This window comes from Coturnix japonica, chromosome 2, assembly GCF_054131305.1.
Source record: "Coturnix japonica strain WE chromosome 2, WE-NBRP24, whole genome shotgun sequence".
Lineage (NCBI taxonomy): Eukaryota > Metazoa > Chordata > Aves > Galliformes > Phasianidae > Coturnix > Coturnix japonica.
The window spans coordinates 75,551,807-75,579,730 of record NC_140664.1 but is presented as its reverse complement, the minus strand read 5'-3'; the positions used below and the strand labels follow the sequence as shown (position 1 = coordinate 75,579,730).

At 40.4% G+C, this 27,924-nt stretch overlaps 1 protein-coding gene across 1 annotated transcript in view; it reads right to left on the bottom strand.

Moving 5' to 3' along the window:
- Positions 1-27,887, bottom strand: part of PXDC1 (PX domain containing 1) — a 95,795-nt gene extending 67,908 nt beyond the window's left edge. Inside the window, exons 1-2 of the mRNA XM_085540280.1 lie at positions 26,793-27,887; positions 16,292-16,401 (exon numbers count right to left, since the gene is read on the bottom strand). The gene's annotated coding sequence lies outside the window, so the exon portion shown is untranslated. The remainder of the gene's footprint in view (positions 1-16,291; positions 16,402-26,792) is intronic.
- Between the last annotated feature and the right edge of the window lie 37 nt (positions 27,888-27,924).

The following is a 27,924-nucleotide window of genomic DNA, read 5'->3' as shown; positions in this document are numbered from 1 at the left end:
GAGTTATGCTGCAGCAGCTCCTCATCATTGGGTCCCTCCAGGCTTTTCTGACTATAGAGACAAGTCTGTCTCACTCCCAAAAGCTTTAGTTCAGAAAACATCAGCTTGAATCAGAAGTACTTTAAATGCTGCTGTTCCAGGGTGATAATTCATAGGGCGTTTCAGGTCAGGAGGTAAGCTGGCTGTGGCATGCTACTTAAAATTTCTTTTTAAGTCCAGGAGAAGAGGCAGTCAAGTGTCAGTGAATTCTGGTTAATGAAAAGTGAGGGTTGGGAAAACCAATGTCATATTAAGATCAAACTGCTGTTGCCCTCTGCTGCAGACTTCTCCTGCACTGTTTTGCCTTGATAGAATATTATCTTCCTTGCAAAACAACTGATGAAGGTCAGCAAGATGTCAAGAGTTGCATCTACTCTGGGTTTCCATCCATCATCAGCAGCACTGGACTAAATACCTCACCTGTGTATGGTGTGCATACTGGACTGCTCTGTAGTAGCACACACAGATAAGTTTTACAAAAGCTTCGAAAGAACTTCCAAGATACTTCTTACTCTCAGCCTGCACAGCCACACTGAGTGATCTCAAATTGCTGCAGCAGCGTAGGTGAGTTATAACAAGGAAGTCTTCCTCTGAGAAACACAGAAGAACAATCATAACAAGGCTACTGAAGGTTATGAATGAGATATCAGGCCCTTCCAGAGAGCTGGCTGTATTGTGGCTTTAAGAGTACTGGATGTATTGCAGAACAACAAGGCCTCAAAGTTTCTACAGTTTTCAATCAGAATTAGCATTGCTCCCACTGCAGTGTTGACTGAGGTTTTCCTGGTGGTTCTCAGCCCCATTTCAAATCACATATACAAGAGGTTTTCCCCTCTCTTCTGATATTTACCTCTGCAATCTCTTAATTTGGCAACATATTCAGAGAGATGACTTAAGAAGTCAATATGCAGGGGCAGAATTAATGAAACTAATCTTATTCAAAAAGATATTAAAAACGCAAAGGATGTTTTATTAAACATATTTCAGTAGAAACCTATTTCAAATTCTACTAGGTAATGGTTCTAGTTGTCACAGACATGCCCCAACTGAAAAGTAAGGATCGTTATAACCTATCCAATAAGGATTTATGTTGCACTGACTGGAATCTAACAAATCCCAGACACATGTAGGCCACTAATGAAGGCAAGAGATGTCAATCCTTCCAGACACATATAAACCAGAGATTACTGCAAGTCTTGGTGAACACACTAGAACAAATTTCTCCCACTTTCCCCATTCTGCCATTGCTATCAGTGCCTAGATTGTCTAAAATCACAACAAATTACAGAGCAGAAGAGTTACAACTCTCTAGGAATTTCTGCACTGTAAGCATTACCGCAAATCATACTGCTAAAATAAAACAATAGCTGGAAAAAATTAGTTTTTCCTCATTTCTGTGAGAGCAGCTTGATTATTTAATATTCTTTTTAGATCTATTTATTAAAGAGAAAGTTCCAGAAATTAGTAATCAGGCAAAAGATCAGAGTGTTCTCTTGACCACAGGAAAAGCTCCAGATATAAGGAAGGGGAGGAAGAAAAGAGCTTCATATTATGTAGCACACCTGCTGATCCCAGGGAGACTGATGTGGTTTTGGGACTGAGTTCATGGATGGGCTCCAAAAACACTCTGAGTTAGATTTAAGGCGATTATCTATAACCAGATGAGATGTAGCATTGATTTTCCTTCTATTTTTACAACATCACTCAAACATAACCACTAAGTTACCTTTTAAATCATCTCAAAACATTTTGACTTCTCACAGTAGGATACATCATGTATTTTAGTAACTCCTAGCAACAACAATAGCTAAATAAGAATCCTACTGGCTTGTAAGCAAAACACTTTACAATCTATTTTTCTTCCATGTTGTACTTGCAAGGGAGAACTGTAATTACTGTTGCATGAGAGCCATGATGCACAAGCTGGCTTTGGCACATTTAACCTGTCTTCCTCGGCTGGCTAACGTGTGCTAAATATTCATTGCCATGATAAAGAAGCTAGGTCTTAAAAGACATGTATCTGATATATATTAACAGGATCTGTTGCTGGGTTAACTAATTCAGGTCTACGCAGCCAACAGTGCGTCCCTAGCATGGATGTAATTTACAACAGCAGATCCATAGTATTTGCCAACCCTCCTCCAAGTCAACCTATAATTATGTAATAGCTATACTGGTATAAGTGCATTTGCATGAAGAGATTTTCCTGGCCCAGCTCCACTAGTTAGAAATCACACTTTTTCATATTCCTGGTTGCTATTGCCGTGCCAACAGAAGCGCGCACATAGATATGGCCATAGATCTGCCTGCAGTGTGGTTCTCCAGAGAGATCTGATTCATGTCAAACAGCATAGCTGTTATTTACAGAATGTAAGGGGATTTGTAAACTACCACATTAAACTGCTGTCACTCGTTGCTAGAAAAGGGGTGTCAGACTCTGTAGAAGACATTCCAGTGGAGAGACCATGGCCTCCTCACTTATACCAGTACAGAATCAGTGCAAGCCTACCCTAATAATTTCCTCAGATGTGGTCCAGCTGAAAAGTGAAAGAGAAGATGACGATGACAGTGAAAGAGAAGACAACTTCTTGTTTTGTAGTTGGATTCATTGATCCTTATGAGTACCTTCCATTTTGGGATATTCTGTACTCCTGTATTTCTAACTTGGCTCTGAAATCTGTGCTGTTCAGTGCTAATGACGTTGAATTCTGAGCTTCTTCCCTTTTCAGGTGATTGGGTTGGTTGGCTTTCAGCTACACCTACTTTCCTTTTCACTAGATTTTTTTTCTTCCCTAATTAAATTATCAAAGCATCCAGGATTTTTGCCTCAGGATAACAAAGACAAATTGCTTTGCAGTTGCAATATGATTTAGAAAAATGATGTAAAGTTTATGAGGGAAACTTGCATCAACATTTTTTTACTATCATGATTTATACCAGCTGTTGACTTGATCTCAAAAATCTATGCTGATGCATGCAGTGCAAGTCAAACACCATGACACAATGCCATTGCTCACAGTTCTAAGCCTTCTTCTAGAAGCACTATGTTTCAAATACTCTTTCAGAGGACACAGCAGTGACAAAGTTTGAGATATGTATTAGTTTCTTCTAATTCATTGATCTTCTTGCTACTTCTGCTACATACACACAGCACTATGATGAAAATAGCCCCCAGATTTGCTGTCAGCACCAAGCCACATGCCCTTCATGCTTCCCAGACTTGCTTAGCAGCTCCTATTTCTTTTCAAGTGTCACTGCATGGGGAGGTGTTTAAATTGTTCTCTCTCCTGCTGGATGACAGCCAGCACAACATACAGCTTCAGACAGGTTTGATGCAGAGCCAATATTCTGCCTAACAGTGTGAAAGCATTCACAAAATGAAAAGAAAAAGAAGAATGAAATGACTTTGCTAGTGGGTTGATCCCCCTTTGCTTTTTAAATGACACTGTAATCCAACACAGGAGCATGCTAAAGTCAGAAGGCAATGCCAAATAGAATCCATGCACTGCATTTCACTACCCAGTATGGGAAGCAAAGTACCATATCCCAAAAAGACAAGAGAAAGATCCCAAGGGTAATGCTGATGTAGAGTGTAGGGCTGCACTTCTCCTACAATCAAAGCAAATTTGCTTCAGCATTTGACTGGGTTGTCACTGTCTCATCCATATCTGAGTAACAACATTGCTCTCCAGGATTGTGTTGGCAGCACGTTCAAGCTTTTCCCAGCCCTCTCTAAGCACTGTTTTTATCCAGGTTCTGATTTAGATGGAATACTACTACAAAAAAAAGACAACAGATTTGTAAAAAGCGCAATATTATACAACAATTCTCCTATGGAGATTCACCAACTCATGTTCGTACATCTACTCATTAAAGGAATGCAATCTTTAAAACTTGGATTTAAAACTTGGACTCAGTTTTTCTTTACTTTCTTTCCTTCTTGAAAAGGAGGAAAAAAACCCAACCTTCCAGCAAATCTACCCCAGTAAAGTTTGGCACACTCACCATTTGCACACTGGAACAACCACCGTTCTTCTTAAACATAGCTTTAAGGTGTCAACAACTAAAACCTTTAGCCAGCACTTCTACTCCAAACACCATCTTTAATCTCATACTCCTCTCCCAATATCAAAGCATGTGAGAATCTCTCAGAAATCTCAAGGATGTCCATGGCATCCCCAAGAAGCCATCAGCAGTTAAGTACAGAAATAGATCTCTCGCACAAGAGCAAGGTATTTGCTCTTCACTCAGAATCTGTCTACAGAAATATGTTAAAAAAAAGAATCAGCTTTGGTTAACATGTTGAAGAATTCCTTGTCTAAACAACACAGAGAGAATGTATTTTCACCTTAATTTCTGCCAGTGCACGTTATATCACCTCCATTTCCTCAAGGCATTTTGAACAAGACCTGAAGTATGTGTATTCAATGTCACCACAAGTTTTGTTGTTAGAAGCAGGACATAGGAACAGATGAACTCTGTTCTACTCTACATTTTCTCTTGTCTCTTTGGCCAAACAACAAAGAGTCTGTTTCCCTTGTACCACGGGCTCCCAGCCTGGACACAGTACTCCAGGTGGGGCCTCACAAGAGCTGAGTAGAGGGGGACAATCACCTCCCTCTCCCTGCTGGCCACTCCTCTTTAATGCAGCCCAGAACACAGTTGGCCTTCCAGGCTGCAAGCGCACGCTGCTGATCATGTCCAGCTTCTCATCTATGAAGACCCTCAAGTCCTTCTCTGCAGGGCTGCTTTCAATAGGTTCTTCCCCTAGTCTGTATGAACACCTGAGATTACCCCGGCCCAAGTGCAGCAGCCTGCACTTGGCCTTGTTGAACCTCATTTGATTCACATGGATCCCCTTCTCCAGCCTGTCCAGATCCCTCTCAATAGCTTCCCTTCCTTCCCATGTTATTGACTTCACTGCTCAGCTTGGTGTTATCTGCAGACTTGCTGAGGGTGCACTTGATGCCATCATCTGTCATTGATGGAGATGCTGAAGAGCATCGGTCCCAAGATCAACCCCTAAGAGACACTGCTTGTGACCGGCCTTCACCCTGACACTGAACCATTGATCACAACCCTTTGGCTGCGACCAGCCAATCAATTCTTAATAATTTTTCCAAAAGGAAAGTACCCTGCACTGCTGAAATATTAATGTAGAAGACAGAAACCAGAGAGCTGGAGTGCTTCTATGAAGAGAAGCTGAGGCAACTGCAGGTTGTTAAGCCTGGGGAAGTGAAAGCTCTGGGGAGACCAGATAGTAATCTTCCAGTACCTAAAGGGGGCCTACAGGAAAGCTGGAGAAGGACACATTATTAGGATGTGCAAGGACAAGGGGTCATGGCTTAAAACTGAGAGAGAGTGGATTTAGTTTAGATATTAGGAAGAATTTCTTCCCAGTGAGCACTGGAACAGGTTGCTTTGGCTGCTTACAAGCTCTGCAGAAAAGCTCTGCTCACTTAAAGAACAGTTCTAACAGGAAATGCAAACAGAAATTCAGGAAAACAGGTCCAGAGTTTATAGTGGAAATGAGATGATTTCATAGCCACAGGGAACCAAAGCTCTGGAGCAGGTTTCCAGTAAGACAGAAAACACTGAATGGAATTTGATAAATTAAATAGAATACATTTAATTCTCAGGATAAAGGGGATGAGACTCGGTGACCCAAGAGCTCCTTTGCAGACCCATATATCAGAAGGAACTGTAATTGCAATAATGTTAGCTAACAGTTCTAGAATTTAGCTCCACATATAGTTAAAGCATAACAATGATGTCCACTCCTTTACAATAGGCATGTTTTCCTAGTTACATGTTGCTCCAGCATGAGGCAGGCAGGAACAGACACTGGCTTCACTCCTAAATGACTTTTAAAGGGTAGAAAGAGAATACATTTCTTCTATGTAGGACTCTTGCCAGCAGTTCTGGAAGCTGGATCTGTTGTCCTTATGCTTAGCAATATAGATACACAACACCAACTTCATCCCATTTTAAGGAGCATATGGTCTGTCTAGCATGCACTTGAACCACTGCCATTTCATTCTAGCCTGGCTGTTTTGTAACAGCAGTAGAATATGATTTAAAATCCATCTATTTCACTAGTAGCTCCTTCTCCAACCCACGCAACTCATCACCCAGCTAGAGGCACAGTTGCAAACAACTGAACTTAACTTCACTCTTCAAAGCACATAGATAAAATGTTTCAAAAGATATTATAAAAAGTACACTTTGTATAATCAACGCTTAGCCATGAAGCAAAATGGAAAACTTAAATCTATTGATCAACTTCAGAGATCAAGGACTAAACATAACGCTGCCTGCATGGAGCAGTAGCAGCTTCATGAGCAAGAGGGTAAAGAAGTGAATGAGATGACGAGCTCTTGAGTCACAGAGGGCCAAACAAACAGAAGTGATGTAACTATTAACGCAAATGATGCGTAATAGAAAAACCATTCTGGATAAAATTCTGACAAAAATGGTAAGCTTAACCACATTTGTTTATTATTGTAATTATATTACTTGGTAAAATATTACTTCAGAGGGCATTTTAAAAGAACAAAATCAGGTCAAACAAATGCTGAGCTTTTGTGATGATAAGTTTGCCAGAAAAATTAACATAACTGAACAACCCTGTTATTTCTCCTATGCAGGGCAATGAGTTGACTTAATAAGGTTCACTAATCACAGCGCTGTAGAAACAGCTGGCGATAATGAATTTAAATTGATCTTCCTAGTAAAAGTGGAACTGCGTTATGATAGGCCAGTATCTTAATGAATGCACACACTGCTTGACTTCAAGTACAGCATTTAAGAAACTCAAAGGAACAGCATGATTCGACAAATGCTTGCTAATGAATGCAAGGGTTGTAAAAGGAAAACTTAAGATTACAAAAAAATGTATGGTGATACAGTGGCTGTTTTACAGCTTGTGCTGTACGAGCATCTTCACAGCCACAATGTAAAAAGAAAACCAACTGTTGGCATTGCCATTCATAGATTATCATATATTTTTATTGCGCAAAGCAGAGAGGAAACAGGATATCACTCCTGGCTGGCACAGAACTCACAGAAGCAAACATACTGTAGACTGACAAGTAACTTATAAATTGCCTTTTGACCACATTGATTGCAATTACAGAATAAAGAGTAACTGTAGCAGGAAGGCTAGAGAAAATAGCTCCATAGGGGCCCAGCATACCCGGTTTATCAAAAAAGAAAATAAAGAATGATCTGATAATGGTGAACATGCACACCTTCATGGGGAAAAACAACTGGTCTCCAAGGGCTGCCTAACCTAGAACAGAAATGCAAGAATCAATAGTAAGGCATTAAAGCTAAAAATAGCAACAAATTCAGAAACTTTAAGCAGCATTTTAGCTCTGACACGTTGCTGAGACAGATTATGAATAGAATTGGTTTTAGGTAATGTTTTCATTAAACACAAGTCACCTCCTGTCTAACACAAGTTGGCACAGAGAAGTTCTGTGGAATGGACTGTAGAGAACAGGCAAGGTAGAAGATGTGACACAGGCACCTTTCTATGCTTTTGGGGCCAATCCTGCTTTGAAATCAGTTAATTCTCAGTACTCACATTGCCAACTCCCTCAACTCTACAGTTTCGCCAAGTTTCCTATGAAAACAAAACACCTTTTAGTGCTCAACACAGACACGGGTCTGTCCCACTGCCTCCTGGTAAGTAATTCTGAACACCAATGGCAGTTTTAAGCAACTTCAGCAGCAAGGTAAGGGTTTAAGGGTTCTAAAATACTAAAATCATTGAACAGATCGTGAAGACAGATCTCACACTCCCCATCCAGGAAATGGCTACAGCATTCGATACCAAAGAATCCGCAGGTGAGAAGGCAAGATGCACACGCAAACACTTCAAAACAAGGCTTCTTTAGTTTTGTGTGAGAATATGATGAAGGCATGATGCTATGGCTACTGATCTAAAATGCAGCCTGTATGCTGTTGTCAGTACGATGACCTATTCTGGCCTTAAAAACTAAATAAGAGTGCATTATTTTCTCTTCAGACCTGTTATATAGTGGGCATCCTGCATGAATCTTAGTACAAGATGGACAACATTGATTTTCTTACTCATCCAAATTCCACATTCAACATTAGGCTGAATGGACTGCAATTAACAGACCAACTCCAAAAAGGAAAAGTTTTAATAACCAGACTGATTACTGCTAACCACTTTACAAAAAAAATCTAGGCTGGAAAAAGGTCCCTTGGTAAATGCTTTCACAACATAAGATTTGCAGGGAGCAGAGACCCCCATTTATCCCTATCTAGGAAGTAACCACCACTTCCCCCTTATGCTCCCATCAAGGGGGGGATTAATTACACCCTGGAATTAACTACTACCCCCTCTGGCTCTAGAACAAATCCAAGTGCCTGATTTTAGACAAAACACAACTTCTCCAGCTACTAAAGCTTGTAAAGATGGATGACACACCTGGCTCCAAGGGAGTCGATACCAGATCAGGTTAGGGAGACTTCAGTGGAGACCAGCACAATCTCTTTAAGAAGAGTGGGGAGTAAAATGACAGTAGACACAGTGCATGGCTTCAATCTTAGTAACTTGTCTGATACCAGCATTTAAATACATATCTGCATTATCTACAGGAAGAAAAACACAACAGAATGAAGACAATGCTCCATTAAGAGGCAAGTATTTGACTGAGGGGAAAAAAAAATGTCCCAAGTCAACAGGACACGTTTGTCTACCTCATTAGGAGACATTCTATTAAATGACCTGTATCTGCATGTTCCCTGAGCTGTGACTAAGACTAAGCTTTAATTGCATCCTGTGAAAGGTGTGCTGTGTGACTTACTTGCTTTTAAGGAAACAGGAATTAAAACTGTGATGTAAAAATGGAGATGCTGCATCTCCATACAGCAGTTGGCTCATGAAGTAAAGGCATTACAATCAAAACATCATTTCTGAAACCAGACAACAGACACCTTGACACGGTCATCCTAATGCTGAGGAAGTGATGTTTACTGAGTATGTAAAGTGCTTATACTAGGTTGCCATTTCCTTGTATTTGTGTATGAACAAAGAATAGAAACAATGGTAACACAGCTATTTACCACTGCATGGCATTTTCTAATGCTGTAACACTAATACTGGACACACCCACTCCTAGAATACAAGGATAGCCAAAGAGATTGTCTCAAAGCAAGTGAGTCAGTGTCAGTCCCCTGAGCAATCTCATTCCGGACAGCTGCTCACACACAACTCCATAGGCAGAGCTAGTGGGGACACACACAGGACAAGAAACCCCAATCTCCTGTTGACTCAGACTGACAGGAAGCAATAAAATTCTAGTCAAAGTATTCCCCATGACGCAGGAGAGCTACAGACTTCTTTCCCTGAGGATAAAAATTACTAATAATTACATCAACGCACTCTATTCTCCTGCAAGGCTTGAACAGACAAGGCTCTGAGCCCCACCTATCAAGAGCGAAATTCCTCAGCTCCTAACAGCAGATAAGCAGTACAATTCAGAGCAGAGCAAGTTAACAAGGGTTAGATGCAGTCAGCACTCCCAGCAAGAGGTTATGGGCATACCTCTAAATACACCCAGATAGGAACACAGAGAGCTTCCCTGGGCTATGGTACCTTACTGGGTATTACTCAGCAGGTGTGGAGCTTTCAAGGCAGTGACCCAAAACTATGCTGAACCTCAGTTTACAGCATGGAGCTTTTGCCTACCCCTCACCTGTTGGTTCACCGTTGTATGTCACCTCATTGCACAACTTCTGTACCTGAGGTTCTACAGGCAGCTGCTTGCTGTGAAAATAACCAATACACTGCACAGGGGGAAAAATCATCCATCCATGGTTTGAGGGATACTATCTACATACACATGTAGAATATACAGACTCTTATACATGAGTCTCCATCATTAGAAGTATTTCAAATCTGCCTGAACAAGGCCTGGGCAACTGGCTCTAGGTGGGATTACCAAAGCAGAGGAACCAGACAAGAAGATCTCCAGAGGTGCCTTTCAATCTCAACTAGACTGATTCCGTGATCCCATCTCTAACTTCCACCCTTGACTTGCTTTATAGTCTTCAGTGAAGGAAAAGGGGAAAATTCTGTTCTGCCAGATATCCTCATCACTCCTAAAGGGCCCTGACCATAAACCTAAAGGAATATCTGAAACCACTACTACAAACTAACTCACTAACTCACTGTTAGTCAGTAGGAAAAGAAGAAAATATCTACACAATGCAATTATGAGAACGAATCCCCATTCCATTCAATACAAAAGATCTAAATATCCACTGGAATAGAAATTAAACCCCTCATGTTTCATGCATAAATAACACTTTCACGGGAGCGCTTAATTAGACCCATTTCCAAAAGGCTTTCATCTTTTGTATTCTCATAGGAAACAAAATATGAAAACTCTGTCCTTCCACACAAAAAAAAGTGACTCAAACTGCCTAAATGCCTAAACATTAGTATCTGTAAGTTATTACTTCTTCCAGTCATAGCCAACTCTAGCCATCCAACAAAGGGGTAAACTGGGGCAGGTTGCCCAGAGAGGTAGTGGTTGCTCCATTCCTGGAGACATTCAGAGTCAGGTTGGAAAGGGCTCTGAGCGATCTGATGTAGCTGCAGGTGCCCCTGTTCATTGCAGGGGAGTTGGCTAGACAGTCCCTTCCAACTCAAAGAGTTCTATGAGAAGTAGATTCTGATCAGAAGAAAGCACATAAATCTGAAGACTAAGGGCAAAACTCTATTCTACATTCAGCTTTGCCACTTAATGTGAAGGCTCCCTGCTTACAGCATCAATATCTTCTGGACTGGACTCTGAGACACTCACTATGCCAAGACACCAGGTTGCTCTAGACACTCAGAGCTTGGGGACTGGTGCTCCTACATTTGCTTGATTCACACTTTAGTCACTTTTGGAAGGACACCACATCACTTTGGAATTCTATAAATTTAAGCCTTATTTTAATCCTAAACTATCATTCTTAGGAACAACCTAGGTTTGTTTTCCACAGGCTTGTCTACAAACAACAGGAGATTGGGAGCACCCAAACTGGTCAGTAATACAGTAACATCAGCAGTCAAGCGATAACACAGACCACTAATCTGTGGCTTACTACAGATAGGCAAATTGGAGAAGGCAAATTGGAGAGGGAGAAGGAAGTATTATCCAGTGTTCTAATACACATATATGCAAAACATAAACAAAAATGTTAAATTCTTCTTGGCATCATTAAATCAGTTTCAAACAAGCAACTCCTCCATATCTAAAGGGGAGCTACAAGAATAAAGGGGACAGACTCTTTAGTAGGGCCTGTGGCAACAGAACAAGGAGAAGCAGCTTCAAGGTCAGGGAAGGTAGATTTATATTAGATATAAGGAAAAAATCTTTTACAGTGAAAGTGGTCAGGCTCTGGAACAGGTTGCCTAGAGATGTGGTTGATGCCCCATCTCTGCAGACTTTCAAGGCAGGGCTGGAAAGCCCCTGGACAACCTGATTTATTTATGGATGTCCCAGTTCATTGCCAGGGAGCTGGACTACATAGACTTCAGAGGTCCCTTCCAGCTCTAAGGATTCTATGATAAGACTGGCAAAAACATGGACATAGAAATGATCCAAATCAAAACAAGAATCATTCTAGCCCAAAGACATCTAATAGCCTTCACATGGACTTACATTCACACGTTTATGTATCACTTAGTAAAACACCTTCACCAAAATTGGTAGAACATTGTTTAAAATAGGCCCTAAGGTATGGTTTTAAAAACAATTTAATTAAAATGGTACAAAAAGTTGTGTTAATCCTCTGAGATGCCATTAGTGTTTCAGCTTCATGTTCCAGCCATGTATGAGTCATTGAGCATGCAAGCCTAAACCTGTGGCCAACGTCAGACAGTGTGATTAATCCCAGGGAAATCTGGCAAGAAATATGTTAATTATCTGTTGTATAACTCATCCCCTACTAATAGTTGTACGTATTTCCATTAGGTACAGTACATGATCCTATTAATACTTGATCAAAGAAAATGGAGCTTCTGATATCAGCAGGAACCCAGTCTTGTAATTGCCTATCTAAGTGTTTTAGGCAACTTTCATAATATATGGCAACAGAAACTCCCCGATGGTTAGCTAAATAGGACATTTATCTTGATTTATATCAAAGAACTCGAGCACAGGTAGTAGTAATAAAAAACAATCCACCACAAATTTGGGGAATTAGTTGAATGTTCAGCATATAAACAGAATCTTCCCCTAATGGATTACACTGATACTTGCAAGTCTGTAGAGACAGATATTTCCCTGTGCAGTTTCCAATTAAAATATGCATTATTTATAGCAGCAGAACGTTCAGCTCAATGTAACAAGACAAAGAGTCCTTTGTCAACTCTGTTACAATCCCAAACCTATGCTGAGACTGCACTCCGTGGAACAAGTGCTCTATGAAAAGTCTTTCATGACAAACGAGGGAAATAGAAGGAAAGGGACAATTTGTTAAAGAAAATACTTCATTTAACAGCTTTATAGCAGTTGCACAGAAAACATTCCTCAGTTTCTCCTTATCATCACACATTCGCTCTCAAAAAAGTACACTTCCAGTACTGCACTTTCCAACCTAAATTTTGTTCTGTTTCTACAGTGCAAAGAAGCATTTCTAATGGACCACATCACATTCTTATTTAAAACAAACAAAAAACTCATGCTAACTTTACAACAGAATTGCTGCAGTGCCTGGAGATACTGTAAAGAGCACAGTTGGCTCTATAAATCATACATGCTATGTGCAAGAACTGCTATCAGCAGTCAGTCTTTTCAATACACTAATGCTGAATATTTCCACAAACTCATAATAGGCTAACAAGTATATTAGAAAACAAGAAATAAAGCACTTATTTGATATTCACAATCAATTGTTAATTGACTTATTTAGCCTACTGTACAACCTGCACAAACAACAGCAGGGGAAAAAAAGGAAAAAAATCAGCACATTAAAGATTCCAGTGAGCATGCAACTGCACCATGCTTTGCCTGCAGCTCTGCTGCTCCGCTCTGTACTCCTGCCTGTTCTCAAATGCTAGCGTTGAGCTTAGTGCTTATATGAATGAAACAAAAAGCAGACAGGAGGCTGTCAATTACCTCTAGTAATTTGGTAAGTGGCACAGACCACCCCTCACAACATTACTGAAGAGAAAAAAAACTCCCTTAAAAAAGGAAAAGCAAGTAGGCATTAAATTGCTTACACCACAATTGTCAAGGTGACATTAAAACTAAAGCTCAGTCCACTTAACAGCTATTAGAAGTCCCCTTGTGCTTTTTGCAAGATTGGGGCTGTTGATCTGAATTTTGGCTGAATTCCAGTCGAGTTAATTAAATTCTACACATCTACATCCTTTTTTGCAGTTCATATCTTTTGCTGCTACTAAACGCTATTAAACAATGAACGTGCAAAATCATCGTCCTCTGGGTTTAACATCAGCAAGGAGCAAAATATTTCCCCAAAGCAAAGTTAGAGGAAAGCTGCTGGAATATTTGAGTAAAGCACAGCTGTTGTTAAAATGAGTGCTTACCATTCAAGCAGTTTAAAGAACCATTAGAATATCGCAGCATTTTGTATGGCTTATAAAGTGTAAAAAATTATTTCTTGTGAGTAAATCTGTATGGCCTCAGCTGCAATGTTCAACTGTTATGCACCCATACGAAGAGGACACAAGCATTAGCACCTGGTATCCAACCTTTCCCACTCTGACTGTACAACAGGAAGGCAAAGGAAACTTTTGCAAAGAGAAATTTACCTTGTTGAACGGTGGATTCTTTATAGCTGTGTTTAAGAGAACAGGGTACACACAGTTCAGTTGCTATTCGCTTACACCTAGTAGGAAATTGCAATATTAATTGCGTTATTTTTAGCATGTTTCCTGAGCAGCGTTCAAAACTAATGACAGACTCCAGAAAACCATGTTAGTCAAAAAACCAATATGTTTACCCTCTGCGCAACACAAGTCTGCATTCTCCTCACATCATGGTAGAGGTTGTAACTCCAACTTAACACGAACAGGCTGTAGGGACAGCCAGCTTAACTAACTGATCTGAGTATGTTTTTTGGTGCTTCTAATTGCCACGTAAGGACCATTCTCTCCTCTTCTTCCAGACCACTCTTGACTTTCAGCATAAAAGTCTGAAAAATGCCAGCAGCTTTTTGATTTGCCAGGATGCCCTGCTGGAAGTTTATTTCATCTAATGTTCCATAAGAAGTAATTTGAGTGTAAAGGTGGGCTGGGAAGTGGTTAACGAGGTTCTTGAACACAGGTGATATTTCTTAATGAGTTTCCAGGGAAGTAATTTATCAAGGGAAGAATAGCAGCAAAAACTACAGCCAAATGCCTCACTAGTACAATGTTAATATATGTGAGAACATCCAAACTTGCCTTCTGAATTCTGTAAGGAAGTATATCAGTCAGTAGTACCAGCACAAACAAGCAGCCAGTCTCCAGCTCCCAAAACTACCAAACAGTAGGTCAGAGGATGAGTAATCACATACAAGACTGCAACGCTTTGTCCAGTGACACAGCTGGACAAAGTACATAGCTCTCCTGACTGCTAGCCCAGTAACCTCAATTATAGCATGCTCTCTTCCCAAGTGAGAGTTTCTAGACTTAAAATACTTACACATAAAATAAGACATGATACCTTTTCACCAGATCTTTTGTCTACCACTGGAATAAGTGAGTTGAGTTAACTACAGGTAGGCAGTAAGTAACCCTATGGGGGTGAATGTGACCACACATGTAAGTGTCTTGTATGAAGTTAAGATGTCTTGCAGGAATGCCCATCATTTTCCACCGTAGAAGTGGAACTGCAGAGATGTCAGATTAAACAAGAAACAAAGTAGACTAAATACAACTCTTAGATGAAGTAAATATACCATATCAATTTAAAAATGCAGTGCTGTAAATATTTATGGGTTTTCTATATACAGGGTTGTGGTTCTCAGGCAGCAGCGTTATGTGAACAGAACAAACAAAAGACTGTTCACTTTCTCAGAGTATTCTTACACAGACAAACAACTTCTCTTTTTCCTCTCATAACTAACAAGAAACATAACTGAGCAATTTGGTATATAAGAAAATTTTTTACTGCACAGACACAGAATAGCTTGGATTTTCAAGCTATGACTGACAGAAGAGAGTAAACATTTTCCTATACGTTTTTAAGGCAGCACAGAATTGTTTACATCCCTATCTGCATTATCATCAGGAACACAAACTCCTCAGGAAATCCTGTTGCAGGCTTTGGCAGCAAAGCTATTGAAAATGTGAACCTGTCCGACTCCGTGCCATCAGAAGCAGTTATCTGACTCCACAGTCACCAAGTAATTACAAAGTAATGCAGATATCTCATGTAAATTTACCTCACAGTAAAGCATTTCTAATAGCCAGTCTAGTCTTTTGATAGACGAATTTCCAGATTTTACACGTGGCATTGTAAGATTCTCCATAAATAGCTCTAGTTTTGCAACGGTAATCACCACTATCAAGTCCTCCACTCACCAACCACAGCACACTTCAAGAAGTGACTTAGCTTACCCTAGTTTTAACCTCCAGAGTTTTTAAAAAAGCAAAGCAAATAGCACCTCTCTTACCATACAGAGTTTAAATACACAAGAATTTAACATTTAGACAGTCTCTAGGGCGACTAAGTACATGCTTTCAACATGTACTTGCTTTACTAAGACCAGCTAATGCTCCTTCTCATCACACGACACGCTCTGACAACACTGCAAAATGAAATGAGTTAGCAGCAACAGAAACGTGTTCATTCCTTCAACCACCAGAGAATGGGACCAAAACTACATGCAAACAAAACAGTGTGAAGTAGCAGTATCATACACAACTACTGCTACAGGAAATTAGGAGACACAGTCACTGAATGAACACAAACACGTGTCACTTGTCCTAATTCCTTTCTATATAGAGATACCATCACCTTTTTGTATTTGTCACATTACTGTTCCACACATTTTCCACAATAGTCAACGTAGCAGTTATGTACAGGAAGAACTGTAAAGAGGGGACAGAAAGCAATTCCTTCAGAGAAAAGCAAGGCCTTCAGAGAGCCAAGCTCCCTACAAGTATATACTTGTTTATTTGCTTTTATAATGGTAAGAAGTACATATTTCATAGTGTTTTCTCTGAAAGCCAGTAAATGTACATGATTTGTCTTACAGAGAACTATCTACTCACCAGCTTCATGATCAGAGTGGACATCTGCAAGGCCTCTTGCTAGCCGGCTTCCACAAGAGCTGCCACTTGAATTAACGGAGTAATAAGAACAGATTTCACGGGTTTCTCACCTAGGAACAAAGAGAAAGCAAGCATGAAGGATGTAGTGTCTTCTATAGGAACACAAGTTTTGGGGAGCGGGGGGTGCTTAGAGAGGGTGAAATTCAAAAGAAAAACCAGTGGATTAACATTTACAATGCATCCTCAAATTCGCAGCTCATCTTTCACATGATCTTGATGCTAATGAAGCTCGATCTTACAACACAGTCGGGACAGTTAAAGGTTACGGTCTCTCTTATCAGTCAAAAAACCTCCTTCCACCATAAGTTTCATCAATATAAACTGGCCAGAATCATTTCCAATTCTCACTTCGATATCTTTTTCCCCCTGAATCAGCGTTCAGTGTGCTTTCAGCCTTCCCAATGATACCAATAACAAAACAAAGCCAACGCAAAACCTTTCCTCAGAATGGGAAAACGCAGCAGAACAGGAAATTTTCAAGAAGCAAAAGGAAATAACAGAAAGGGAATGGCATTGTAACTTAATGAAGAAAGCACACGAGGGATTTTCTGGAAATACACAACATGTAGGTCACAAAGACAAAGAACAACTTTCAACAACAAAGACATTGTGAGTTACATTCTGAAATAACTATCAATTTCTAATTTGTGATATTTATCTTCGTATTTTTCTCACGTGCCACGATCCTGAAATGCACCTAAGAAACCTTGAACTGAGAAAGTGAAACAGAACTGCAGGATCACAGAATGGCTGTGGTTGGAAGGGACCTCTGGAAAACATCTGGTCCAACCCACCCCAAAAAAATCTCATATTTTTAAACAGAAAAACACACCAAACAGATAATTTTGAGTTAAATAAAAGCGAAGAGATGTTAACAACTGAAGTGGTGACACCAATTGTAGGTTAGTGATAATCTCAAGACATCATTTTAAGACAACATTATCACAAGTAACTCTTGAACTCCAGTTTTCTTACTGTTCTCTTTTAGGAACTAATGCAGGGGATAATAACATTCTCTGTTAATGACTCATGCACATCATTTGTCAGATGCAAAGCAAGGTTTTGGTTTTGCTCTTTCATGTCTAATATTTAGTCCCAGCAATTAATAGAGAAGCAAACAGGAAGAGGCTGACAGCATCTTCAGGAGCAGTTGTCAAAAGCTCGGTATCTAGATAACAAACTACATTTTCACAGGTAATAAGCAGCCTCCCAGAATTCATCACATGCATTTGCTGAAGGTAACACAGCAAGTCAGCAGCAGAACAATAACAGAAAGAAATTGCTCTGAACTGCAACCCTTCTAGATAATGAAGGTTAAAATAAGAAAAATGAGCTTGCTTTATTCACTTTTGGCAATAGTTTAATTTATTGAGCACCATTCTGGTCACTTGCTCTACTCGTGCACATGAACATCAGCAGCAGTGCTTGGTCAGTGTCTAGTGAACCTCCCAGATGTCATCGGTTATCTCTTCTTTAGATACCACTATCTTTTTAACGTTCAAAGCCTGTCAGATGCTTTCTCTCTAAGCTAAGAATACTGAATAGAGTACACACAGCACACTTCCTACAACACGGATTGAAAGCCATCTGTGCCAGTAGCATGAAATGTCTATCAGCCCCTTCACACTTAGGTTTCCTGCCAGACATCTGCCCACCCTTCTCTCCTGCCATGTGCGACACCTGGGGTTCCAGCATTGCAAGATGGAGCACCACTCACATCATCCAAGAGAAAGCTTTGCTATACAAGTGCCTACAAGATAGAGCAGACTCAAATGTTCCAAGCAGACAGTGGTGAAAGTATGTTCTGTTTAAATTCATCATTTCTAATACAAGTGCCTTTATTTTGGCATGCTGATGGACTTGATATAACCATGGTAATATAAAGTCTATATAAACAAATAACTTGACCAAGACAGAGGTAATCCAGAGCATTACTCAGAGAGAGGCTGGGCCTTTCAATATTCCAACAATAAACTTTAAAACAGAACACTGGAAGAAGGAGCTTACCAGAAAATGAAATGGAATAGAACCAAAGTGGACAAACAACAATCTATTGCATGCAAAAAAAATACATATCTTGAAATATGCAAAAATGTGCAAGTTGATTTAAGAAGTATTGCAAAAGCATTCCCATTCTCTTTAGGCAATTGCATACCAGTACAGAATTAGAAATAATGAACTAGTTGAAATTACACCCCTCCAAACTAGCAAAGACCTCTTTCTTGCTTAATGCAACCAGGGATGCAAGCTGCCCTTGTCTTTGTAATACCTATAGCATTCAATATTTCACTGAACAGTTATTTTATTTCCTTCAGCAGTTTCTCTAAGTGACAACAGAAAAAGGACATGTAATCCACCTGTTTTAATCCACAAATGCTGCATCAGAGAGAGGCCTTGAGCCTTGTTTTGTACTCACAGTAACGCAGTGGAAGGCTTTGATGTCCACACGTATTCCCACACATCTCTGCCCAGTTAACTTAAAATATACTTCCTGACAGAAAGGAAATGAACCTTGTCATAGCTGGAAAAATCAGCATCTATTTTCCTGCCTAACTAGTCTGAAGGAATGAAGTTCCTCAGCAACTGTATTATTTTAGGTTTTTGATGGTTTTTCCTCATGAGTATTTGAGGGTATTAGTTAAATAGGAAATCTATCATTAAAGGAGGAATGAGAGCCAAAAATTTCCTATCAGATCCATCTAGCAAGTAATTCGGTTATTTTGCTGCCTTCCAACTACTTATTTATGTTCCCAGAATGAGAGTTTCCCATACCGAAGTAATTTACTAGCAGTCAATACCGCAGAATGCAACACAACCGTATTGGATTGCTGTATTTTGTTGAATGGATTGTCTAGTTATGTTTTCTAGAAATGTTCTGTCTGCATGAACAAGACAGATTCTACCCTCTCCATGGTATGACTTGTTATTCTTTCAAGCCCACAAGAGGAATTCACACAAAATCATCTGTGGCGGAATTACATATGTGCTTAGAAACAAAGAAAGGATTTCTAGGAAACAAAGCTGTACAACACTTACATATCATAGACTTGCTGTTCCTAATTCCTTCATTTGCCATATTATCCCCCAGACCATGCTTGTAATACCTCAAAAATATTTAAGTCTACACCTCTAGCATTTAAAATTCCTCAAAGATCAGAAACAGAGGAAGTGCTGGTTGTTCACAGACTTGTCTGACATGGACACACCACATCTTTAGCACACAGTAATTTTACAGGGAGAAATGTAAGTAGGAAACAACTTGAAAACCCATGTCCCGTAGAAGTCAACTATGGAAGAATTCAGATTATTAATCAACACTCAGCAAAAAGAAACAATACCCTCACAAATAATGCCTGTAAAAAATTAACTACTAAGTAAATACTAACTCTAAATACAAATGTTACATTCACATTTTATGTGGTAATAAACCAGGTTAGTCATTCTTTAAACATTCAAACACAGCTATTTTCAAGATACATTTGTGAAGATAAAGTCCTGCCATCTTGAAAACAAAGTATTTTAGAACGCAATGAAATTAGTTTATATTATACTCAACTGTTCCACCGGTAGAAGCATCCCTACTAATTCCAAAGACTGAATCATATGGCTGTTACTTTCTTGTTTTGAACCCTGTTACATAAAGATGCAAAAAGGGGGGTTAATCCTCAATTATGCATGTAGCTTAATACTTTCTTGCACCAGAGAAATAAAGCTTACATTGCTTAACGAATAAAAGCCCTTCATTTGCATGAGGGAACTGAAGTACTTAGAGGAGCTGCTGAAGTGTTTGATGCATACAAGACATGAGAGCTAAAAACACGACCTCAGTAGAACCAAGGGCCTATAGGGAAAAAAACCTGGGATTTAAACAGTGGGCTTCAAGATGAAAGCCAACTCTGAAAGGCAAGCAGTACCACTCTGAATAACTCTTTGTATTTATTTCCCCCCCTCCCTTCTTTTCTAAATGTGTTCTCTCAAAGGCAAAGACTATCACAGAAAAACACTGTGAGAGATCTACATGCCCAACTTTTACAAGACAGACACATATTTAGAGCTATGAAACAGACCAAAACCATAGAAGTTGATATATGTAATATCAAGTTCGATACAATGTAATATGCAAGTCCAATACAAGCACAGTAGTTCAAAGGCATATAATGTGCTGATTAACAGACTGGGAAAACATTCTTTGTTAACACTTCTATTCACTGACATCAGAATTAAAACTGTATCTTTATGCATTTAGAGGATGTCTTTCATGGTGACATAACAGAACAACCTTCCTCTGTTGGTGGATTAAATGCTTTGTACAAGAGTACAGATATTTGGACTTTCTTGCTATTTCAATTGATCTTCATCAAGTTTAAGCCCATCTGCCTGTTTCTAAAGCAAATAACAGCTTTAAATACTAATTTCAGAATCCTGACAAAGGTTGCAGGCAATGCCCATCATATGCAATGTCTGTAGTGCAAACTACCCATAGTTTTTCTTTGAGAAGAAAAGAAGGACCATGTGACTAGGAGATCTTCTAAAGCTAAGGAACAAGAATCCAAAGGAACACGACAATGTAATATGGATGGTATAACCTTTCATCTTTCAGATGTAAATAAGTCATGCTTAAAACAGCAGCCAATTCAAACCCATCAACAGCAAAGGGTTTGTTTTATTTTTGGATGAGAACGGATTATAAAGAGTATTCTTCAGTTTTAGGCTCCATAAAGGTCCTAATCAGAAAACACCACAAGTGGGTACACATTACACCTCCATACATTTTTAGATGATAAAAGTTACACATCGTTGCTGAAAGAAAGCAATAACATTTGGTTACATTGCTCAGCATTACTAGTATTCCCTGTGAAACGAAGCCATAAACTCACAAACACTGTCAGCAGAAAGCATGAGCCATTCTTGTATTTGAATTAATACAGGAATTAAAAGCTTCACTATATATAGAGTAAATAGAGTATATAGAGTATCTGGAGTATATAGAGTATCTGGAGTATCTGGAGTATATAGAGCATATAGAGCATATAAAGCATATAGAGTATACTTCCAGCTTTGTTTCCCTGATAGCATAAGAATGGCCATGGGAGGATTATCTTGAAATGTAACTTTTTTTTATCCTGAAAGACAGAAAATGCCAAATATTTGAAAATACTGAGCAGAACTTCACAGACTAACATATACATATATACATACATACATATATACATATATATATATATATAGCATCATGCAGTTCAGCTGTTCTCCTAAGTCATACTCCTAAGCCCACTCCACAGGTAAAAGCCATCATTTCCAATGGGATGCCTGCAGCAGTAGGCAGACTTCTCTGAGGCTTATTGCCTCAGGAACACTGCAAAGCGTTTGAGAAGTAAAAGCCATCACCGTGTTGCTCCTTTGCTGCCATCTTCTGGAGAAAACAGAAATAAAGATGGCCCGGCAAATAGCTGCTCTGCTTTTGGTTATTAGCTCCCTTTCTCAGACAACTCAGCCTTGTGACAACACACCTCTTTTAGCTTAAAGGCTTGGCTTTGTTTTTAAGTATAATTTTAAAATATCAATTAACTCTGAAATGCTTTCTGAACTCACAGAGTATTTCCTAAGCAAGCAACAACCTGGGCATAATGAGATACTACTGGGGAAGAAGAAAAAGCAAGGCTGCTTGCGTTGGCACTTTGGAACTGTGCACAGCAGCACAGACAGTGCATTCAGAGTCACAGCCAGCACAGCAGGTTATCTGCATGCTATTCTCTCAACAGTAATTTAGCCTAAGCTCCTGACACTGCACTGAGCTGGCTGTGGGTCCCAACAAGACTTTGTTACTCCAGTGCTAACACAGAGCTGGGGCCTTTATGCGAAGGAGCACAACAGGTTGTTAATTCGGCCTTCCAAAGAAGTTTTTGATTGTTCTACAATAGAGACCTACACAACTACTTACATCAAAACAAACTTAAGAGGAAGATTTGCTACAATACAGGCCATACTTATTACAGGTACTGTGTAAAAACCCACTTCAGTTCCTCTTTCTAGTTGCTTTCAGGTTGGATTATCTTCAGCTTTCCTCTCTTTCATTTGCTTACTTCTAATGAATTTGATGGCAATGTCTATTAACCTAATGTCTGGTTCTGAGTACTTAACCACAAATAGAACACAAAAGGGATGGAGATGTTTTGTGATTTCTCATTTCATCTTTAAACACTCACTTGACCCTCCACCACGCAACCTATGGCAGCTCCATGCTCCAGTGGAGTTTGGTGACCAATACAACACTGCCAACACAGCGTATATATAGGATGCTATAGAGTGACAGAACTAGAGGGAATGGTTTTAAGCTGTGCCAGGGGAGATTCAGGCTGGACATTAGGAAGTATTACTCCTTGGAAAGGGTAGTCAGGCATTGGAATGCACTGCCCAGGGAGGTGGTGGAGTCACCGACCATGGGAGTGTTCAAGAAACATCTGGATGTTGTGTTGAGGAATATGATTTAGCTGGGAAATATTGGTAATGGTTGGACTAGATGATCTTCTAGGTCTTTTCCAACCTTGATAATTCTGTGATTCTGTGACGCAGTTATAGAGGTGAAACTGGCTAAAGGGTCTAGATGACTCAGGTCCTGAGGAAGAAATACAGGCATATAACAATGTGCAGCACAATTTCATAGCCTGAGAACTAAAGACATACAGCATATGTTCTGTAAGGACATACAGAAAAATGTATCTCCATACTTACCCAGATGAGTACTCTGTTTTATGAATGCCATCTGAAAAACACTTGGCTCTTTCCTGCAAGCCATGGGTTAGCAGGCCTTTTAAAATGAAAGCCACATGCTTGCTGTTAGCACTTCAACACTGCGAACACTAAATTTTCTTCCACATGCAACACAGAAAGTTGGCTGAACCACTTTACTTGATCTTTTAGAAGAAAAATGTCAGCTGAAAGCAAAGAGCCAATACAGAAAGAAAAAATACGTCAGCCAATACAGTTTCATAGAATCATAGAATTACCCAGGTTGGAAAAGACCTTGAGGATCATCAAGTCCAACCGCAGCCCAACCAGTACCCTAACTCTAACAACCCTACACTAAATCATATCCCTGAGCACCACATCCAAACGGCTCTTAAACACAACCAGGGATGGTGATTCAACCACCTCCCTGGGGAGCCTATTCCAGTACCTAACTACCCCTTCTGTAAAGAAGTTCTTCCTAATATCCAACCTAAACTTGCCCTGGCGCAACTTGAGGCCATTTCCCCTCATCCTGTCACTTGTCACTAGTGAGAAGAGACTTGCCCCACTCTCACTGTAAGAACCTTTCAGGTACTGGAAGAGGGCGATAAGGTCTCCCGTCAGCCTCCTTTTCCCCACACTAAAAGGTCTTGGATTGAACGGGACCTTGAAATCCATCCATTCCAACCCCCTGCTGCAGGCAGAGTTGCCACTCACCAGATCATGCTGCCCAGGGCCCCAACCAACCTGGCCTTGAATGTTGCTAGGGATAGGGCACATACATTTAAACAAACAAAAGGCAAGACAGAAGTCAAGGAAGAAGAGTATGTTATAGATAACTGCAGCAACAAAGCAGTCTATCTAGAGCAGCAAAAATGATACCCGGTGGTTTTAATACAAAACTTGTAAAAGTTGCACTTAAAATACAGAGTAACTGTGAGAAAAGCAGGCACACATCATCAATTCATTTCACTCCTGCTTTTGGAGGAAGAGACTCTTAACCTTTGGTAACTAATTTATCAGGATGAAGAGGAACTGCTGCTAGATACACACAGCCTCTATTTCTATTAAGCAAGTGAACTTTAAGTCAAATTTGATGACATCAAGATTCCACAAGAACGACCCACTCCCCCTGCAAGAAACAAAACAAGAGAGAGCGCTTAGAAAGCTGCTCTTAAGAAACAAAACAAGAGTCCTTAAAAAGCTGCTCTTAAGAAATGTTTAAGTTGGCCATATTTGAATGGAACTAGATGAAATGGATAATAGCCCATCAAATATTATACATTGTTGTGTCAGATTCAACCTGCTTCTGTTAATCTCATTAACAAAAGACATTCAATAGAAGTCGTAAAAGCACAATTGGGTAACTCCACACAGCTCTATCCTAAGCACCACAAGTCAAGGGAACTGCAGGTTGACTTCTGAGGAACTGAAGTTGCTAGAAGTATGAACTGCAGTATGCACATCAGTGAAGGTTCAGGACTAATCAGAAAGAGAATGAACTCTTTGTCAAAATAGATCTGAATCTGTTACCTGTACCAAGACTGGCCTTCAAAACCCGCCTGGACGCCTACCTGTGCGACGTGGTGTAGGGAACCTGCTTTGGCAGGGGGGTTGGACTTGATGATCTCTACAGGTCCCTTCCAACCCCTACAATTCTGTGATTCTGTGATTCACTCAGAAGTATCAGAATTCTCACTGATATTCCGGTCAAACAGCTACAAAGACAGAAAAGCTTCAAACCTGAAGCACCCTTTAGATTAGATATATTAAGCACTACAGTATTCTCTCTCCACAACTGAAGGGTTGTGTTTACTAACAAAAAGCAGTGAAATTTTGAGATAACACAAAGCCTTTGTCATATGAAAGAAGAATCTTTACCTGCTGCAGATAGAAAGTTCTCATAGAATAAGATGAAACTCTGATGACCGAAGATAAATTTGCTGCTACTAACTCCAAACTTAACATACTTTCAAGTCCTATATCCAAGAAGAAAATGTTATAAAGAACCATAAAGAACAGTGGAGCCCTGTGGAACTTCACCAGCAACCAGCTACCAACATGATGTAACCCTACTTAACCATTGCCCTTTGAGCTGTATGCCGGACATTTTGTCAAGGATCATGTGAGAAACAGTATTGAAAGTTTTATCGGAATCCAACATCATCAATGACCTCCCATAGTCAACCAGCTGGGCAATATTGTCAAAGTTTATTAAAGAGGACTTCCTTTCCCCTTGTAAACCCATGCTCACTCTGACCAATGACTACATTGTCTTTCAGTTGTTTCTCCAATAACTCCCAGAATAACCTCCATAATTTTGCCAGGCACCGAAATGAGACTGACAGGCCTGTAATTATCAAGGTCCTATTTCTTGCCCTCTGTGAAAACTGGGACAATATTTGCCAGCTTGCAGTCAGCTGGGACTACTTCAGATTCCCAAGACCATTGAAAATAGAGGTCTTGCAATAACATCAGACAGAAATGGGAGTACCTGGGATGAATCCCATTGGGCCCCATAGACTTACATGGTCCAGCTGGAACAGATTATTAGTTATTGTTATATATAACCATATTTTGTTATAGTAAAGCTTCATGCAGTTACAAAGTGCTTTGTAGGTTGCTCTTTTTTCATGCCCTGTGAGACTGAATTCAGCTCAGATAGACAGTACCTCAGAATAAAGCATAGCTCCTGATCACAAAGACACAGTTTGGCTGCATGGGCTTTGATGGCAAAAGCAAGGATGAAATTGAAATTGTCAGTGCAAAACAGATCTTCTTTCACTTCAGGAAATACTACTTGGATAGGTACTGGTGAGTCTTTTCAATGTAATAATCATTTGCTTTGAAATTCTGTTACATAAGTAGCGAGAGCTGTCACAACTTCAGATTTCTCTTTGCATTTTCCTCTTAAAAGTTAGCGTGGACTGCAGCACTGCTGTCTACTTTCAGTTATATAAGTGGAGAGATCACAGAGACAGTCTATCTCTAGCCAGTAACTGAAGAGTTATATTTCAGAACAACCCTACCTATCCCAAAGGTAAACAAGTAGACTGCAAACCTGAGCAGCAGAGTAAAGTCCTTAAAACCAATACCACAACACAGAAGCAAAGTCTGGCCCAGCCACAACCACAGGAACCCTGTTATACCACATACCTGTAGTTAACACTGTCTTCTTATCTGACTACTGCTCACTTCCAAAGCATTCCTGTATGCTATCACCTCAGTCTATAGACATTATGCACTGACCTCACTGAAGCAATTAGAACTCAAGCAGCAGTTCAACGCAGGTGGCAAGACTTTGTGGAGGGTTGGCCTCTTCTCCCAGTTAACCAAGAGATAATGGCCTTCACTTGTGCCAAGGGAGGCTCAAGTTGGATATTAGGAAACATCTAAATAGGTACTGGAACAGGCTGCCCAAGGAGGTGGCAGAGTCACTATCCCTAGAGGCGCTTAATAAACCATAGATGTATCGCTAAGGATTACAGGTCAGCAGGCACAATAGATGGACAAGTTAATCTTAGTAATGATTCTATGGTCTCTATTAGCCATAACAGTCACTGCAGATCGTCTGTAACACCGACCACGTAAGCAGAAGAACATTCAGTTACCCCTGCAAGCAGATTTTTCAAGAGATTAATCAGCAAGTTCAAGGCAAGCACTAAACTCATGGTTTTACACAGGCAAATCTCACAGAAAAGCAAAATCTCACCTGCTCATTCTCAAGCGGTGATGAATCCTTCTTGCACCAAAGGAGGTGAAGTTTCCCCTGGAGGAATTCTTGTGCCATTTCCAGGCATTTGATGACAGAAAACAACTCCATGGAGGAAGCCCTGCTAAGTTACTTGCATCTGCTTGGGTAAGTTTGACTTTCCATTAGGACCCAGTTCAATCCACATCACAGCACCTTCCGAGGATTTAGGCTCTTTCAGAACCCAGCTTTAAGGTGCAGACATCCTTCATGGGATGTGTTAACCATCTACCATTACATCTAGCTTCTGATTTTTGCAACTTTCAGCCTTCAGTTTAGCTTTAGGAGACAAACCATAGTCCGAGATCTAACACTGGAAACACGACACAGGCTTAAAGGTGTAATAGCCCAGGTTGCTTCTTCACCTTTGTTCTTTTGCTCAAGCCCACAGAGTTTGAAAGAGAAGCAGACACTGCAGGCTGGGGCTCCTCAAGCTGAAACCACTCTGTTTCTTCTCTGAACAAACCATTCATGGCTTCACAAGAGCGAGGGCCAGGTGAATTAGTGCTCTGACTCCCCAGGCTCATATCAAGACATACATCTTCTTTATTTTCTCGGTTAACTTCATCTCTTATGCTGTATATGCTTTCATCTCGGTCCATGCTAGGACTGACTGATGTCTGACACAGAATCATAGAGCCATTTGAATTGGAAGGGATCCTTGCAGGCCATCTAGTCCAACACCCTGCAATGAACAGGGACACCTGCAGTACATCAGGTTGCTCAAAGCCCCGTCCAGCCTGACTTTGAGTATAGCACCAGGTGTGCTATGATCTTGCTTCTGATGCTGGAACAAGCAGCGCTTGTACCGGGCCAGCAACGTGGGTCGGGAGCCCTCAGACACAGCGGGGTAGCAGCGCCTTCGCAGACGGCGTTCGCAATTAAATTCATTCATCTTCAGGCGGTGCCGGTGTGCAAACCAGCATTAGAATATTTAGAGTCCCCTCCAAGCCATCTTACCCACAGCCAACGGAGCAGCACCAGCGCAGCCCCTTTCCCTATTCGTTCCCTACGGCCGCCCGCGCTCCCCGGGCCAGAGGGCGGTGCCGTCGGTTCTCATCCCGCCCCGCGCTCTGGGTTCGCTTCCGGCTGC